This window comes from Elephantulus edwardii, unplaced genomic scaffold, assembly GCF_000299155.1.
Source record: "Elephantulus edwardii isolate Elephantulus edwardi_28Jun2011 unplaced genomic scaffold, EleEdw1.0 scaffold00171, whole genome shotgun sequence".
In the NCBI taxonomy this organism is placed as follows: domain Eukaryota; kingdom Metazoa; phylum Chordata; class Mammalia; order Macroscelidea; family Macroscelididae; genus Elephantulus; species Elephantulus edwardii.
In genome coordinates this window covers 3,830,797-3,847,521 of record NW_006399921.1, presented here as the reverse complement: position 1 = coordinate 3,847,521, position 16,725 = coordinate 3,830,797, and the positions used below count along the sequence as shown (strand labels likewise).

General features: G+C 41.7%; 1 pseudogene; it reads right to left on the bottom strand.

The window, feature by feature from the left end:
• Positions 1-10,652: 10,652 nt before the first annotated feature.
• Positions 10,653-11,269, bottom strand: LOC102874101 (annotated as a pseudogene).
• Between the last annotated feature and the right edge of the window lie 5,456 nt (positions 11,270-16,725).

Below are 16,725 nucleotides of genomic sequence, written 5' to 3'. Positions count from 1 at the left end.
TATAATTTGTGGCATCAGGATTGGTGGAAGATCTATTAACAATCTGCGTTATGCAGATGACACAACCCTGCTTGCTGAAACTGAGGAGGACCTCATGCACTTGCTGCAGAGGGTCAAGGACTGCAGCCTTCAGTATGGACTGAGGCTCAATGTCAAGAAGACAAAGATTCTCACCACTGGACCAATTGGCAGCGTCAGGATGGATGACGAAGAGATTGAGATTGTTCACAGCTTCAGTTTGCTCGGCTCCACAGTCAACACTCTTGGCACCAGCAGTCAGGAAATCAAAAAGCGTATCGTGATGGGAAAGTCTGCTGTTACGGACCTCTCTAAAGTACTCAGGAGCAACGGTGTCTCTCTGGAGACTAAGGTGCACCTGATACAGGCTATGGTCTTTGCAATTGCTTGTTATGCATCAGAGAGTTGGACAATGACTAGGGAGGACAGAAGGAGAGTGGATGCTTTTGAGCTGTGGTGCTGGAGAAGAGTACTGAATGTACCATGGACTGCCAGGAAAACAAACAGATTCATCTTGGAGAGGATTAAAGCAAGCTACTCCTTGGAGGCAAGGATTCTGGGGCTTCGTCTGACATACTTTGGACATGTTGCCAGGAGGGACGGGTCCTTGGAGAGGGACATCATGCTTGGGAGGGTGGAGGGATGGCGCAGGAGGGGAAGACCCTCTATGAGATGGATTGATTCGGTGACTGTGGTAATCGGGATGGGTGTGTCAGAGGCAGTGCGGTTGGGGCAGGATAGAGCGGAGTTTAGGGCTGTTGTGCATAGGGTCGCTATGAGTCACAAACGACTCGACGGCACATAACAACAACAACAAGAAATTATACCTCAATAACACTGTTCTTAAAAAATGTGATTATTAAAATGACATGAAATGTGACGATTATAAAGTATCCAAACTGATTGTTTTGGGGGATGAATTGTGATTTTGAAATAAATTTGGTAGCTGCAGAGATCTAGAATCCCTTCTTTGCTTCTCTAAACCAAAAGATCCACACTAGGCAATGGTGATACCTTGAGAAGGCATATCACTTCCTAGGCTGGGAAATTTCCTCCAATGCAATTCACAAACTTAGAAAACTGCTGGAGGGTCAGCTGTGAGTCATTCCTGACTTGACAGTAATGAGAGAGGTTGATTGGCAGTCAATCCTCATTTGTAGCCTGTCTGGTGGGCACTACTGGGGTAATGCTACACACGACAGTGAGTTCTTGCCTGTCCCCACGCACACAGTCACGTAGGAAGACAAGACAAATATAAAATTGCTGGCACTGTTCAATAAACAAAAGTAAAAATAAATTCTTTCATATAAAACTAGTTAAAACATCTTTTCTCATTTCAAAGTGTGGCTTGGGGAAGAGTGAAGAATGAGGCTTTCTACAACTAGCCTGCAGAACACCTGCATATAGGAATTAGAATGATCAGTTATAAAGAGAAGTGGGGGGAAATCACAAAGTGAGGACTTATTGTTTGCCCTCCTGCCTCCACCTCCCCACTGTTGTGGGAGTAGTATGTAAACATCCACCCCAGTTTTTTTGCTGCCAGTCCAGAGCATTCTCTAAGTCTCGCATAAACAGGAACAACATCTGAGCTGCAGCCCAAATGAGTGACTATATTTTAGATTACAGCTGACATAGGCTTGAAATCTGTCTCTTTGACTTCAGTTCCCATTTCCCTCCAGAGCTGAAGTTGGCAGCCTGAGGGATTTTTCCAGGTGAATGTTCCAGTGACATCTCTCCCCTGCCTTTGGATAGATTCCCTGAAATACAGATTGGTAGTTCTATTGAACTCTGGAGGATAAACCTATAACCTATGAGAAGTGATTTCTTTTGGTTTTTCTGTGTCATTGAGTCAGAACGACCCATAGCTGGCTTTCCATTGGGTTTTCAGAGGCAGTTAATTGCATGGGAGGAGATTGCTCATCCTTTTCCCAAAGAACAACTGGTGGATTCAAGCCATGTGCCTTTGGGATTGCAGCATAGCTTCTTGCCACTTGGCCACCAAAGTTCTTTAAGAGAAATAACTACTAACCCCGAATTCCATGTCAAAATTATGGCAGTGGGCTTAGGAATGTATAGGTCTGGTTTTTACAATTTTGAGAAGTGGTTTTGTTAATTGCTCAGAAAAATGCTAATTGACCTGTAGTAAAATGCAGGATTAAAGGGCTAAGACCTGCTCCTACTGGAGGGACTTAGACTGTGGTTACAGCTCTGCTGAGATCTACACAGACATGCACTGCAAGGCAGACTCCTCTTGCCTTATTGTTGAGGAATCTCTAAAAGGATGTGTAACGAATAAGAAGAGAGTGGCTCGATAATTCACATGGAGGAAAGGCCGTTTCTTAACACATTACAGTCTTTGGAAACCTAATGTTGCATCAAAACACCAGACTACTGGTCACCAGGAGGTAAAAGCCATTGGAGGGCCAAGGCTAGCACCTGGAAAACTCTTACTGAACGTATCCACCGTAACTGAGTTCAAGGTCTCAGCTTTGGGCAAAGCTGGTTTGTTTCTGCAAGTCTGGTAGCTGGAAAGCCTCGGCACTTTGTGTCTATAACTTTAGGTAGGAAGCAAATGTAAACCAACTTTCCTAGTAAACATGTGAGCAAGAAGCTCTAGTAGTACAGCGGTTACGTGCTTGGCTTCTGCCTGAAAGGTTTAGGATTCAAACCCACCAGCTTCTCCACAGTAGAGGGATGTAGCATTTGGTTTTATAAAGATTTACAGTCTTGGAAAACCTATCAGCAGCATTACCCTGTCCCATAGAGAGCTCTAGTGGCTTAGTTGTAAGAAGAAGATACACTGTAATCCCAAAGGCATGTGGTTTGGATCCACCAGCTGTTTCATGGGAAAAGGATGGGCAGGCTCCTCTGGGGTGATTTACTGCTTCTGGAAGCCCACTGGAGGGTCAGCCAGGTGAAGTGAAGGAGAGGAAGACCTTTAAAGAAATGGGTCATTCTGACGTGGTAGCATACAATGATAATCACCACCTTGTCCTGTAGAATCATTGTCAGTTGGAGTCAACTAAACAGAAACAGGATTGTTTGGGTGTTTTTTTCTTTTTAGCATATGAACATACGTCATGGCTTTATGTTTGGGCCAACTTTGAAATTCAAAAGACATTGGATTTTACCTGTCTGAGCTCAATTGGTAATGTTTTAGCTGCTAAACACAAGAATACTTAAATAATACTCCTACATATTGCTGAATTTGATTGCTGTTATTGTTCGGTACTATTGAGTCGACTCCAGCTCAAGTGAACCTAAGTGCAACAGGTGGAAACCCACCGACTCCTGCACCAGCCTCACAGCCTCTGCTGTGCTCAAGCTCACTGTTGCAGCCCCTATGTCAAGTCAACTCTTTGAAGGTCTTCCTCTCCTTCTCTGAACCTTTCCAGGCAGGAGGTTCTTTTCCAGACAAGTCCAAAGTATGTGATGAAATCTTACCTCTAAGGAGCACTGTGACAGCACTTCTTCCAAGGCAGATTTGTTCGTTCTTCTGTTCATGGTTGTTGTTGTTATGTGCCGTCGAGTCCCTTGCGACTCATAGCGAACCTATGTACAACAGCCCTAAACTCTGCTCTGTCCTGTGCCAATTGCTCTGTCTCCGACACACCCATCCCGATTACTCCAGTCACTGAATCAATCCACCCCATGGGGTCTTCCCCTTCTGCGATGTCCCTCCACCCTACCAAGCATGATGTCCCTCTCCAAGGACCTGTTCCTCCTTGCAACATGTCCAAAGTATGTCAGATGGAGCCTTAGAATCCTTGCCTCCAAGGAGCAGCCCGGTTTGACCCTTTCCAGGATGAATCTGTTTGTTTTCCTAGCAGTCCATGGTACCCTCAATACTCTTCTCCAGCAACACAGCTCAAAGACATCAATTCTCCTTCTATCCTCTTTAGTCATTGTCCAACCCTGTGATGCATAACAAGTGATAGCAAAGACCATGGCCTGTATCAGATGCACCTTAGTCTCCAAAGAGACACCATTGTTCTTCAGTACTTTGGAGAGGTCCCTAACAGCAGACTTTCCCATGGCAATACATCTTCTAATTTCCTGGCTACTGGTGCTGAGAGTATTGACTGTGGAGCCAAGCAAACTGAAGCTGTGAACAATCTCAGTCTCTTCACCATCCATCCTGATGCTACCAATTGGCCCAGTGGTGAGAATCTTTGTCTTCTTGACATTGAGCCTCAATCCATATTGGAGGCTACAGTCCTTGACCCTCTGCAGCAAGCACTTCAGGTCCTCCTCAGTTTCAGCAAGCAGGGTTGTATCATCTGCATATCACAGATTGTTGATAGATCTTCCACCAATCTTGACCCCACATTTCTCCTCATAGAGCCCAGCCTCCCGGATAATCTGTTCTGCATACAAGTTGAGAAGGTATGGAGACAGGACACATCCCTGGCGTATGCCCTTCCCAATTTTGAACCATGCAGCTGTTCATGGTGTAGTCAATATTTTTCTCCATCATCACAACTCAAAGATATCAATTTTTCTCCAGTCTTCTCTTCATAGTCCAACTTTTATGCACATTTGAAACAACTGAAGATACCAGGACTTGAGTCAGACACGCTTTAGTCTTCAAACTGACATCCTAAAAAAAAACCAAAAAAAAAACCCCAAAAAAACAAAACCCCACAAAACCCCAAACCCATTTTCATTAAGTTAGTTTTTACTTACAAGGTTGTGATAAAATTAAGTAGAACTCTCCTTTAGAGTTTACAAAGCTGTAAATCTGTGTGGAAGCAGTTTGTCACATCTTTATTTCATGGAGCAGCTGGTGGATTCTAACCAATGACCTCTTGATTAGATCTGACTGCTTTAAACACTGTGCTGCTAGGGCTTCTGCAGAATTTATACAGGTCAGCAGTCAACTGAAATGTATGTTATCTAAAAGTGTCACCCAGATTTGTCATATAAATGAGTAGTAAAAATATATTTGCATCTCCTTGACAAACTAAGCCATGGAACGAAATCCCCATGTCGGTCACCTCTTTTCTAATTATCACTAAAGCATGACTTGGCTAGATGGACCATAGCCTAGGAGGGAACATTAAAGCTTAGACATTAACCATGATAATGTCCCAGAGGCATGAGATAGAGTTGACTGGGCAATTTCCTGAAGTGTCTAGATCTTATTTAAGGATTCTCAGGGACAAGAATTGAAGCAGTGCCCACAGACAAGTGAAGTAGGGGTCTTAAATCTGCTAGAGAGGGTGCCAAGGAGCACTGAACATCCAGCAATGCAAACACTTCTGCCAAGAATCAACCATAGTGCCAGGTCGCTGAAGTCCTGAGTTCTGAGAAATGTGGACCAAACTGTTTGAGCAAAGAAAACAGAGCTTAGATGTGACAAAGAGAAAATTACAATTACATAAGAGATTAAAAGAAAGATTTCCCCCCTTCATTTACTTCATGAAAGAAAGAATTCTGAGGACAGTCTTATCCTTCGATACACATTTGATTGAGCACGTGCTAATAAATAAAAACTTGGTGGTTCGAATCCACCCAGAGGTTCCTCAGAAGAAAGGCCTAGAGATCTATGTTTGAAAGGTCACAGCCACTGAAAACTCAAGACAGCATAGTTCCATTCTTAAACAAAACCTCTACGGAGAAAACTTGAGCAAGCAAGTTGGGGACTTCCCTATTTCCTGTATTTCTTACAGCTGAGACTGGCAGCTGCCTTGGCTGCATCCCAACCTGTCCCATCATGAAAGGGCTTGGGTAAGCAGTATCTTGTTAAAATCTTTCTTAGGCAATGTTTTGCTAGTATGCAAAACATTCACTGCATTTTCTCATTCATCTGTTTCTACTGCTTCACTGTTAACTGACCAAATGTACCAAATGTAAAAACTCTCATTTTGTTAAACAGAATATACCATCCTCTCCTCGTGGGGTCTAAATGCTGTGAAAGCTAAAACTTTATATATGCTGCATTCCCAGGGTCCAGAAACGGAGCTGTCCTATGATCAAAACTCAAACTCATCGCTTCTAGCCGGAACTCATAGCTGACCCTCTATTGGGTTTCAGAGGCTATAAATCAGAAGGGAGGAGATGGTCCATCTTTCCCCACATGATAGTTGTTCACTGTGGTTCTTTGAATGAGAGAATGAATGATCCAAACAAGAGCACACATTCTCTCTTGTTCTCTATCTTTTCGTTGGATAAAAGAAATTTATCCAATTCATGCATTTGAAAAAATTGAAAATACCAGGACTTGGACACATCTTAGCATCCTAAGAATCCCACCAAAAAAACCAAACGATTACCATCAAGTCAATTCTGACTCATAGAACTATGACAGGAATAAGTAGAACTGTCTATAGAGACACATGTGCTCCCCTAAAATGTACATACTCTTCACTGTTTCTCCTTCCATTATGACCCATCTGAGCAAATGACATCACCATTCAGAAACCTGGATTCCATGCAGGATGTCTCTCTTCTCCTAACCTCCCACATTCTATTCTTTAGCTAGTTCTGAAGCATCCACTCCAGTAACAAGTATGCCATGCATTGCTGGGAGTGATTAATCAAGACTTCCTAAAAGGAATGATTTCTATACAGGGTTTTGAAAAAACAAGGAAGGGATTTGAGTACAAGAGTGAGAATCTCATTCATAAATTCATAGTTCTTCTTTTTCATAAAACCCCTATATGTAAAAATGCTTGATAAGAAAAGTTGTATTGAGAAATTACCTTTCAGGCCCACAGGAAAATTCTATTATATTGTTTAAATGAGTGAAACCTTAGGGGACCTACAAAGAAAGGTTTATAAACATAATTGGTCATTACATTGAAACTATCTAGTAGATGAGTGGATGACTAGAGAGCATTATGCTGAGTGAACTACCTCAGTCTCATAAGGACAAATACTGCATAAGAAAATTATTGTAAAAACAAAAGGATAACTAGTAACATATGTATGGGAGCTCAAGGGGGAATAGGGTGGGAGTAGAGGGGTGATGATGGGTAGAGGTGAAACCACAGGGTTGCACAGCTTTGTGAATGGAGGGAGGAGGGAAAGGAAATCGGAAAGATCTGGGTGAAAAGATAGGGTAATGCTGGGCAAGGTCCAATGGTGATTAATTTTGTAAAACATAATGCATGGGAAAAAACCCAACCAAAAACATAATGCATGAGAATAACTGTGTGAAGCACAATATAAATGAAGAATAGTGTGAAACAGTGTATATGAACTTTGTACGCAAACCAAGAAAAGAAAGGGGGGAAAAACTGGCTGTCAAAAATCTTCATTAGAAAGTAAGGGGGCATCATGGAGTTTAACACTGAGGAATTATGGATAATCTGGCTGCTGTGTTCTCTTCTTTCTTCATTTTTAGTTTTTCCTTAAGAGAGAGGAAAACTCTATTGGGAAACTGAGACTAGATGAATTGTGGCTGTTGTATGCTAATTGTGTGCTAAGGCCTTTTTTTTTCTGTCACACAGGCATGTGTTATTCTCTGAGGTGGGAATGTTAGCTGAGGAGGAGGTAAGGTGGAGTGACTTTTATCTAAATAATCACCTGTAGTCCTCATCACTCAACAGTTTACCATGAAGTACAGTCCTGAAATTGACTGACAGAGGGTTTGACTTCAATATGCCCTAGATAACAGTGACCTCCTTGTCCTGTTTCCCAAATTGAATTACACACCCAGCTCCATGAACATATAAACAGATTCCTATTGGAAAAGTTGGTAATTCTGGTCATCTAGTGGTTAAGGGAATGTGCTGCCAACACAAAAGCATGTATTCAAACCCACCAGCTGCTCTACTATGGGGAAAAGATGGACAATTTCTGCCTGCACAATGAGTAGCCTCTGAAAACCCACTGGAGGGTCAGCTATGAGTTGGTTCTGACTCAATTGCAATGACTGACTGATTAGAGCAATGACTGAATTGAAGACTTGGAAAAATGTCCAAGCCAAATGAAAATGGGGCTGGGGTTGATAGCTGCCTCTGGGAAATCTCCTGTCCCCACACCACACAATTATTGCAGGCATATGTCCCAAGCTGACAAGCCAAAACACTTCATTCTCCTGGATGTAGAAGACAGACATAGGCTCCTCCTCAGAGATTGGCATGGACTGAAAAGCACGTGATATGTTACATTTAAAAATAAGCAGAGAAAATAAACAATCCTCAAGGCTGTTATATGGAGAAAATGTGCTTGGAGTCAACAGAACTAAATGCCTGTGGAACTTGTTGTTGTTGTTAGGCATCCTCTAGTCAACTACAACTCCTAGCAACACTGTGAACAACAGATCTGAACCTTGCCCTATCCTGCGCAGTCCTCAAGTTCTTCTACTGCTTGAGCCCATTGTTGCAGTAACTGTGTAACCGTCCATCCAACTCAATGAGGGTTGTCCTCTTCTTCACTGACTCACTAGAATGCCTTTTTTTGGTCCAAAATATATAGGACAAAGTTTCACCATTCTTGCCTTTGAGGATAACCATTGCTGTATCTCATTCAAGGCAGATTTTGTTGTTGTTGTTGTTCTTTCCGTGGTCCACGGTCTATTTAATAACTTTCACCAACACCGTAATTCAAAGGCTTCAATTCTTCTTTAGTGTTCCTTATTAATTGTCTAACTTTCTGATTCATCAGAAGAAATGGAAAATATGGTCACTTGGGTCAAGTGTACCTTTAAACTGCTAATCTTTGCACTTTAGTACTTTGGAGAGGTCCTTGACAGCAATTTTCTAATGCAAGATGTATTTTGATTTTTTGACAGACTGGTTTGGTGTTGACTGTGAAGTAAAATGAAATTGTTGACAACTTCAATTCTTTCTCCATCTTCATTGTTTTGTCTATTGGTCCAGTGGTGAGGGATTTTTGCTTTCTTAATGTTGAGATGTAGTCCATATTTGAAGACTAATCTTTCATGCTCTTCATTACATATTTCAAGTCTTCTTCACCTTCTGCAAGCAATGTTGTATTATCTGCATAACATGAGTTGTTGATAAATCTTTCTCTAATCTTGATCCTATATTCTTCCTCATATGATCCAGTTTCTCAAGTTATTTTCTCAGCGTACAGGTTGAATAGGTATGGAAATAGGATAAACCCTGACTTTAAACCATGAGGTGTTCTCTTGGTCTATTCGAACAACAGCTCCTTGGTCTATTTATAGGTTTCTCATGAGCAGAATTAAGCGCTCTGGGATTTCTATAATCCACACAGTCAAAAGCTTTTGCATAAAACACAAACATCTTCTTAGTATTGTTGGCTTTTAGCCAAGATCCAGCTGACATCAGCAATGGCAGCCCTTGTTCCACAGCTTCTTGTCATTTCTTCTTAAATTTCTAGAGTCTTCTCTTAATGTACTGCTTCAGCCATTTTTTAATAATTTTTGGCAATATTTTACTTGAATGTGGAATTAATGATTTTGCTCAACAATTTCCACATTCTGTTGGATTACCCTTGTTTTTAGGAATGGGAACAAGTCTAGATATCTTCTAATCAGTTAGCTAAGCTGGGAGGTTAGGGATATAAGTGTTTATTGAAACATCAATTGATATTCCATCAATTCCTGGGGCTTTATTTTATTTTTTTTTTTGCCAATACCTTCAGTGCCACCTAAACTTCTTCCTTCAGTATCATTGGTTCCTATTCATAAGCTACTTCTTGAAATGATTTTGTTTTGACCAATTATTTTTGGTACAATGACTCTGTATTCCTTCCATCTTATTTTAATACTTCATTCAGGATATTTCCCATAGCAACCTTAAGTATTGCAATTTAAAATATTAATTTGTTCTTCAGTTCTTCATCTTGAGAAATGTCAAATGTGTTCTTATTTTTAGGTTTCCTAACTCCAGTCCTTTGTAAATTTCATTTTAAATCTTTGTTTTATCTTCTCAAGTTGTCCTTTGAAACTTTCTGTTCAGCTTTCTTCAGCTTTTCTTGATAGCTGTAAAAATCAATTAATAATTGGAATGTGGAATGTACAAAGTATGAATCTAAGAAAATGGAAAGTTATAAAAAAATGAAATGGAGAGCATAAAGATTGACATGAGCTGAGAAGGATTATATTGACCTCTTCGAATTATACAATCATGTTATCTATTATGCCATAATGACAAACTGAGAAAAAAAAAGAGTTACACTTAAAGTAAAAAAGAGTATTTTAATATCTATCCTTAAGTTCACAGTTTTGATGGCACATAACAACAACAACATACTGAACTTCAAGGGTATGAGTGATAAGATACTATCCATACATATACAAGGAAGATCTGTGAATACAAACATTCAACTATACACACCAACCATGAAAGCCAAGGATGAGTAAATGGAGGATTTCTACCAACTTTTAGAGTCTGAAATTGATCATATGTGCAATGAAGGTGTACTACTAATAATAATTCATGACTAAAATGCAAAAGTTGGGGGGGGGAAACAAGGACAGGTAGTTGGAAAATACGATTTTGGTGACAGAAATGAGGCTGGAGATCAAATAATAGCATTCTCTCACACCCCACCCCCCCACCCCAGGAAGGAACTGTCTTTAGTTTGAAACAACAAATTGCCTCCTAAGTGGCCAGAGGGTGTGCTTCTGCCTGCACGGGGTGGGGTAGCAGGCCACTGGAAGGGACCACTGTCTGGCCCTATGGAATCTGCAGTGTTCAGGCACTTACGGTGTGATTCAAGAAGGCGTCATAGTTGATGCAGCCATTGCTGTCCTCATGTCCTGCCAGGACAGTCTCCACCTCCTCCTCAGGCATCTTCTCTCCGAGGGTGGTGAGGACATGTCTGGGCTCTGTTCCCAGGACTTTGATGTTTACCACCTTGTCAAACACTGGAAGACCCTTCAAGTAGTCCTCATAAGTGTCTTGGTCCTGGTTCTTGGCCACTGCCTGGGGCATGGGCAGGAAAGTCCTGAAGTTCACATGCTGGGACTAACTCATCACTTTCAGGGTTCCCCAGGGCCTTAAGCACTTCAGTGTCGGTGTGGTTCTGGCCCAGGGCCCTCATCACATCCTCATGTTGGCTCTACGGGATCTTACCATCCCCTACTTGTACAAACATCTCCAAGACCTCCTTGAACTCCTCTGGTCCTTGTTAAAATCAGTCACCATTTTGGAGACATTGATGAAGGGTTCCTGGGGTTTTCAGAAACTGGAGAGGCAGCTGGCTCGACCTTGGCCTTGGCTGGAAGGGTCCCTGATGCTGGCCTGGAAATGGGCTTTGAGGTAGAGGGGCCCACTGGTTTCTTCACTGGAACATCTTTTATGGGAGGCATGATGTCTGGTAGCCAAAAGACAGTGTGCTGATGGGGGCACCCATCTCCTGTGGGACTCAGGGAAAGGGAGGGCGTGGGGGAATGATAGGATTTCATACAATTACTCATGTCTTCATTGCAAATAGTTTTTTTAAAAAAACAAAAACAAAACACAACAACCCATAAATGGTGACCATACATTGAAGAGCAATGATGTCAGTCTGAAGAATAAAGTTTTCCTGATTCAGGCCATGGTCTTTTCAATCATTTGCTACACATCTGAGAGCTGGACAATGAAAAGGGATGATAGAATAAGAACTGATGCCTTTGAGTTGCGGTATTGGAAAAGAGTACTAAATATCCCATGAACTGACAAGAGAACAAACATACATGTCCTGGGAAAAGTGCAGCCAGAGTGCTTCTTGGAGGCCAAGATGGCAAGGCTTCATCTCTTGTATACTGGGCATGTTGCTGGGCGAGACTATTCCTTGGAAAGAGACACCATGCTGAGAAATCTGGAGGGTCAGCGAAAGAGAGGAAGACTCCCAACAAGGTGGCAAGCACAGTGACTTAAGTGTACCAGAGATGATAAAGAGGTCACAGGATAGGACAGGGGCAGGTCTGTTGTTCATGGGGTCACAATGAGTCATACTCAACAGCACCTAACAATAACAACAACAACAACAACAACAACAACAACAACAACATATACGTCGACCTAACTTGATGGACTACAGGAATCAGATTGACTACTTCTGTGGAAAGAGTTGATGGAGAAGCTCAATGTTGTTGTTCTTAGGCACCTTCTAGTCAGAACTGACTCATAGATAACCCTCCAGCAGTTTTTTCAGAGGCTATAAATTGCACAGGAAGAGAGAACCCATATTTAGCCCGCAAAGCAGCTCGTGGATTCAAACCACATGCTTTTGGGTTGACAGCAAATTTCTTACTACTAATCAACCAGAACTTCTTTGAGAAGCTCAGTATCAGCAGTCACAACCAGGCCAAGGATTGATTATGGCATCAATTACTCAAGTGCAAGTTCAAGTTGCAGCTGAAGAAAATGAAAACATGTTCAAGAGAACCAAAATATGACCTTGAGTCAGCCCCATCTGAATTTAAAAACTATCTCAAGAACAGATTTAATGCATTGAACACTAATGTTGGAAGACCAGATGAGCTGTGGACCAGATGAGCTGTGGAATAACATCAAGAATATCATCCATGAAGAAATAAAATGAACATTAAAAAGGCAGGAGAGAAAGAAAAGGCCAATGGCAAAAGTGACTCTAATACTTACCCTGTGGAACCGAGAGCAAACCAAAACCCGCATGGTTTTTATGCTGTAATTTTAATGCCTATATGCAATTGTGCCAGAACTTAGTTCTATGAGTCCTTTCACAAGGAAACTTTTTTATTGTGTTGTTTCTGGGTGTTATAGAGTAGGAACCGACTCATAGCCGACCCTCCAGTGGGTATTCAGAGGCCGTTAATCACATGGGAGGAGATTGCCCATCCTTCTCCTCCTGAGCAGCTGTAGGATTCAAACTGCCTGCCTTATGGATTGGATTGCAGCACAGCTTCTTACCACTAGGCCAGCACAGTTCTTTTAATTATTTATGTTCTAAAGTCTCCTGAGTAAAATGTGGAGGAAACAATGGGAAATCAAGCAATGCATCTTTTCCAGATAATGTACTCCTTTGCACATCACAAAAATAGACACTCAGAGACACACACAGACTCACACAGACTTGGACATTGTTGTTTGGGCTTTCAGAGTCTGCCTTTCATGGATATTTGCCCACTTTAAATTTACTTTCTCATTTTCATTGCCCTCTCCCTCTAAATCTTTCTCCTTCCTCTTCCTTTTTTAATTCCTTTGGAATCTATCACCTTCTGAGAGATAGAGCCAAACTTAGTATGTTTTGTTCCTCTAAATAGCAAGTGTCACACCCTTGACCTTCCAGCATGCCAGTTGTTTTACTTGTATAGACAAATGGGAAGCAGGAAGGAGGGGGCTCTGTTGCTGGAGTCCAGCGGACCTTTTAGAAAAGGAGATGGTTTCGGCACTGGCCCTGAGGACGCTGGAGGGCATAAGTGCCTTCCTCCCCGTGTATCTGCAATTCAAAACATCTATGAATTCAAGGATTCACTTAGTCATAAAAAATTCATAAGAAATACATAGTTTAAAAAATACATATTTCCCTATTTTCATAATTTTGACCCTTCCTTGGACTCAATAATCCTGACCTTACCTTGCTAAGAACATATTTATCCTCTTATTGTCCTGAATTATATCTCATATTAGTAAGCAGATAATCCCTAAATGGAGAAAGTAAGTAGCTCAAGGCTCCCTGACAAGTCGTTTCTTCTGTGATGTTGCTGAAGCAGTTAATGATGAGAGGCTTGAGAGCTAAAACTCACTTAGCAGTGTGAAAAAGAAAACATTTAAGAAATATTTACTTGAAACAGTAAACTTTTAAAATGTTGAAAGAACACTTACTTAAAATAGCTTTTGATACTAAACTGACGTGAGGACAGAATTTGAAACTGGGAGGGAATGTGTTCATGGAGGCTTTTAACTATTAAAAAACAAAACTAAAGAAAACCAGATTAAAATTAAAATGTTCTTTAAAATATTCTTTTCTATTTACACCTGGAAAAGAAATTCGAAGTTAGTTTGAAAAGTGGCTGAGAATTATTAAAAGGAGGGGAGAAATGCAAATGGTTAAGAGATTGGTTACTTATTGAAATATCGGCAGTTCAAACTCACCTGAAGGTGCCTTGGAAGAAAGTCCTGGCAATCTAGTTCAGAAAGAACTTTTTGACCATTTCCTTTGTAATTAAAATTAATAAAGTAAAAGGACAAAATCATAGGCATTATATACACTTATCATTTGGGCATGTATTATGCTCTTAATTTCAATGCTGTCAGTTTGACATGTTTTGCTTGAGAATCAGATGTGATAATGAACAGAAGGTATAAGCAAATCAAATATTTATAAAGGATAATGCAATAAATATCCTGGACAAATGGCGGAGGAGAAGCTTATACCAACCTTAGGCTTGAAGGGACCAACAGAAGGAACAATTCCTGGGACCTTCTTCTCTGGATGAAAGAGGAGTGCCTGATAACAGCCAGTGACATCAGCCAAGGGAAGCCTCTGGGGGAGTATTCACCTGACCTCCCTTTCTGTCACACTGTGAGGGCAATGCTTCTGATTGGCTAATGCCAACTGTAAGCCAGTGGGGTCAGAAATGCTTTTGATGCAGACGACTCAGTTCAGCTTCCCAAAGCATAGAACTACAGGCTGAGACCCGCAGAGAGTGTCTTGAAGGAAGATGGAAGTTACCCTTAGAATGGACAAACCCACATTATTGCATATGCTTTGGTGAAATGAGTTTCTGAACCTGGTAAAGTGGGAACAAGCTTTCAGATTCAGGGAATCCTCACCTTGTAGGGATCCCTGCAACAGGCTAAGGACTTGATCAGTTCCTTTGCCTATTTTGACTCCTTCGCTGTCTTTTTCTCCTTCATTTTCCTCCCAAGTTTGGAGAGGCCTCTCACTCAGCCACAGCTTTGGCCCCTCTAGATTGGCACACAGACTGGCATGACCCTCAGATCCCAGCACAGTCCTGATCTCAGGGGTGGCCCTGTTTGTTGTTGTAGTCACAGGCTTCCTCTTCTCTGATTTCACAATCCCATCTGCCCAGCAGACATCTGTCCTGAGGTCAACCTGGAAAGATTACAGCTTAAGCAAGACCAGAAAACCCGGTTCCGGTTTCTGCACTTCTCACAGTCAAAAAGGTGTTGCACAGACCAGGAGAAGGGCTGCTGGGGCAGGTGGATTTGTGCAGGCCCTCAGAGAAGGGTGGGAAAGTATCAACGTGCTAACCAACTTCATCGTCTTCATTCTTTTTCCTCCTTTAGAATCCACTTGAGGCAGGTGCTGGGCACAAACAACTTGCTCTTTTTCCCTTCTTATCTGGCATCTTACACAGTTCACCTTGACCCAGTTGCTTCACTCTAGTGATTTTCTCAGCTTTGCCCTCCATGCACCACTGCTTTCACTCTGCTCTGGGCTCTCTCACAGAGTCTTATTTCTTGCGTTGAGTTGAAGGTAAAAAATGCAAAGAGATTAAACAAAAAACAAACAGTAATGCAACTGGCCAATTTACTGACTCAGTGGTTCAGTGGTAGAGTTTTCACTTTCTATGTATGAGGCACAGATTCAAATCCCAGTCAATGGGCTTAACCAGCAGCCAGAACTCATCTGCTGAGAGAGGCTTGTATTAGGTTTAAAAAGAACTTTTGGGCTAAGGTGGAGTAGGAAGAAAGACCTGTCTACTATGAAGTAAAGAGAACTGATGGAAGCTCTATGGTTCCCCCACAGCTGGTCATAGGGATGGTGCGGAACCAGGCAGGGTTCCATTCTGTTGTCTATGGGGTCACCAGGTGTCCAACTGGCCATCAGCTAACCACAGGTTAGTGACGTTGGCAGCATGTGTTCTTGCGCTCTGCAGAATTATTTCAAAACCACTTTGGTGGAAAGAGGAAGGATGGATAAGCAGGGCTGTGAGCTCCCTAATCACTCTTTAAAATACAGATTGAAAAATAAATAAAATAAAAATGTAAATTGAAGATCTGCCTTTAACTGTTTTGTACCTCTTCATAAGAGTCTAACTGGAAACAAGCAGAGTAGTAGTTATGTTCAAAATGAAAGCAGATAAAAAATCCTCCACGTATTTGTAAATTACTGACTAAAAGAGTCAATAATCCCAGGATATTTCTTTTTTACAAAGGATTAAAGAAAACAAAACCACTCATTGCTGCTCTGTTGGAAGCTACTCACAGCTGACCCTCCAGCAAGTTTCCAAGGGAGTAAACCTCACAGGAAGAGATTTCCCATCTCTCTCCCCATGGAGGCACTGGTGGATTTTAACCACCAGAGAAGCATGGACTTTTGGTTAGCAGTGTAACTCCCCACGGACTAGGCCACCAGTGGTCCTGACCAGGGATTAATCTTTGTCTCAGCCAGCAATGACACAGAATGGCTCTGGTGCCTAACTGTTCAGGTTCAAATGCAAATTCTTTCATCTTTTGGAAAAGAGATTAAATGCCTCTGGGCCTCAGAGGCCATATTTCTACAGCAATAATAACAGAATACACACACACACACACACACACACACACACACACACACACACACACAGCAGTGTTGTTGTTAAATGAAATCAAGTTGGTTTCTGACTTGCCACAAGAACAGTGCTGTAGCATTTTCTAGATTCAGTGCTTACGAGAACAGATCACTCAGCCTTTCTCTTGCAGAGCTGTGGTGAGGGCTGAACTTTCAATCTTTTGGTTAACAGTCTAGTACTTAGTTATTGTGTCCCCATGGCTCCTTAAGGATTAAATGCCGTGTTGCACTAGAACTGACTGGGTGCACCACTTCCTCAGTCTGCATTCAGGGATACAA